We start from the raw sequence: 3,040 nt of genomic DNA, 5'->3' as shown, positions 1-3,040 counted from the left end.
TAAAGAAGAGAAAATATATTTGCTATTCATTTAATGGAACTGGATCATCATAAAGGTCTTCATCCTTGTTGTCTTCATTTTGAGTAGGCTGAAGAAGAGAAGGGAGAGGAGGGGTTGGTCTTTCTGTCTTAGGGATGGCAGAGGAGGAAGAGATTCATGTATAGGTGGACCCACATAGTTCAAACATACATTAAGAATCAACTGTATAGTCATGTATTGCTTAACACTGCGGATACAGTCTGAGAAATGCATCCTTAGACAATTCCATAGTTGTGCAAACATCATAGAGTGTAGTTCTACAGACCTAGCTAGTATAGCCTGCTACACTTCTGGGCCACAAATCTGTACAGGACGTGCTGTACAGAATTCTGTAGGCAATTGTAGCACAATGGTAAGTATTTGTGTATCTAAACATATTTAAATATAGAAAAGATACAGTAAAAATACAATATAAAAGATAAAACTTGGTACACCTGTATAGGGCACTTACCATGAATGGAGCTTGTAGGACTGGAAGTTGCTTTGGGTGAGTCAGTGACTGGTGAGTGAGCGTGAAGGCCCAGGGCATTTCTATACACCACTGCACACTCTAAAATAAAAGTATAGTATAGTAGATACATAAACCAGCAACATAGTCATTTATTATCATTATCAAGTTTTATGTACGGTACATAGTTTTATATGCTAGACCTTCGTATGACTGTCAGTGCAGTAGCAATGCTTACACCACAAACACATGAGTAATGTGTTGCACTATGACATTACTAGGTGATAAGAATTTTTCAGCTCCACTATAATCTTATAGGACCACTGTCATATCTGCAGTTTGACACTGACTGAGATGTCACTATATGGCACATGACTGTAGTGTTTTTTGAAACTTTTCATGAGGAAACACTAAACCCAGTCACTTGTTCCATCCAGACCTGTAAGCAATTCAATTCCACACACAATATTGAGCTCTGATATTGAGCTCTTAATATGTAAAAGCGCCATGTTAAATAGGATGGGGGCAGATAGATAAAATCTGATCTTTGCACTCAGTGAGTTGGCACTGTCTTTGAAGATAAGGCAAGCGTAGGTAGATAGGGATGGGTTTTGAGATGGAGGATGTCATACTTGGTCAGGGAAGGAGATCAGAAAGTATGTCGTGGATGAAATAAATATTGAAGCAGATTTTGTGAAATTTGAAGCTATGATACAAAACTCCAGATGATGATGATGGTGATGATGATGATAGTCAAAAATAGAAACTGGTAAAATAAGGAATATTTATTAAAGTGTTAGTCACAAATTCTATTAATAATCCTGTGAATATGATGTGCTTTATCTCTCATAATAACATTAAGAGGAGGTATACTCTCTTCCCATTATGGGCAAGCACAGCTGCGGCCCAGCATGTTGAAATAACTCGTCCGTAGCCCCACAGATGGTAGCGGAGGATGCAGAATTCAAACCCAGGTTTACCTCACTCCAGAGCTTGAGCGCTCACTCCAGGTCTTGTCTCTTTGCCTTGGTCTAGTGCTCCTTCTTCTCCACTGTGTGTCCCACACTCACCTGTTCTGGGATCTACGGTGTCCAAAGGAAGAAGCCTGACCTCGTTTGCTCTGTCCTAGGGTTACCACTCTGACCGTCCTAACAGACTTATGTTCATGCTGGCAACGCTGACCAAGTAGAGGTGACCCCACAAGGACCAATGCCTTACAAAAGCTTGAACTGGCCCGTCACAGAACCAAACAGTCGTCCCTGGGTTCCATGAAACCCATTCCAAGTGGGAATTTCTTCCACGTGTGACAGGTACCCAATCTATACTCTTTGACCCTTTTGTCTTAACTGCTTAGTATCACCTCCGCTCTAAGCCGGGTGAATGGGGAGTAAGGTAGTGGTGAGTGCCCTACCAAATGAGGCCGAGTCCGTTAGTTTCAAGCGGAAGTAAGGAGAAGAAAGAGAAAACCTTCACATTCCATGAAGTGATACAACTTGCACTGGAATATGAATTGTGTTGAAAGTGTGATGTCCGAGAATATGACCTGAAATTCTGCCCAGTTTTCCATGTGATAACCATACAATTCTTAAAGAGTAGAGATTCCATATTGTAACTATGATAATTTAGGTATATCTCTTTAGAAATTGTATTTTAAGGGATATCTTTGAAATAATTTTATTGTATTATAGCATTCTGTTTGGAATTTTAAAAGAACAAAATATTTATTAGCTTAAGAATTTTGTCAAAATAAAATCTAGAGGCTGTCACGAAGAATTCCAATGTTTGGTTTTGTTCTTTGTAGATATTGAAGGCAAACGAGTCTCCCTCTCTTCTGCGCTGACCACTTCCCCATGAAGATTCGCCTTATTTATTGATTACTGAAACTTGAAGGTCATCTGGGTTTTGCTGTTATTTTCATATGATTCTGTTTTTTTATCATTTATTGGTTTCAGCTCAGAATTTGCCTATGGGTCCTTTGGATTGTGACAAAACAGCTGGTACATGACAAGCTGCCAGAGTTAACAGCTGCCTGTCACACTCCATTGCCAGCTCTGACACCAATGATGAATGCAATCCCAGTTTTAAATGGACCCATTTTTTTAACCTCAGAAAATTGTCTTCATGACTTTGAGCTGTCAAGAGAAAAAGAACATATCCACAAGCACCTATATGGAATTCATTATTTCTTTAATGCTTGTCTCATATTGCCTTTTACCGATGACCAAAAGGTCATGTAAATTAAATATACAGGTTTGAGAAGCATATGAAGAATAAAATACATTCTTAGGGAACCCCATGGAAAATAAGGCAAATTTTAACGGAAAAAAAAGATAGATGCCTCTTTTAACAATTTCTAGGACAATGAAAAATTATAATGACTTGATAAAAATACTATTTGTGTGCATTATAAAATAAACTATGTGGCCGGGCGTGGTGGCATGTGTCTGTAGTCCCAGCTACTCAGGAGGCTAAGGCAGGAGGATCACCTGAGCCCAGGAGTTCGAGGCTATAGTGCACTGTTATTACACCTATGAATAGCCACTCCACTCCACT

The sequence above is a fragment of the Propithecus coquereli genome, unplaced genomic scaffold (assembly GCF_000956105.1).
Source record: "Propithecus coquereli isolate 6110/MARCELLA unplaced genomic scaffold, Pcoq_1.0 Scaffold18, whole genome shotgun sequence".
NCBI classification, from domain to species: Eukaryota; Metazoa; Chordata; class Mammalia; order Primates; family Indriidae; genus Propithecus; species Propithecus coquereli.
This window is presented reverse-complemented; position numbering follows the sequence as displayed.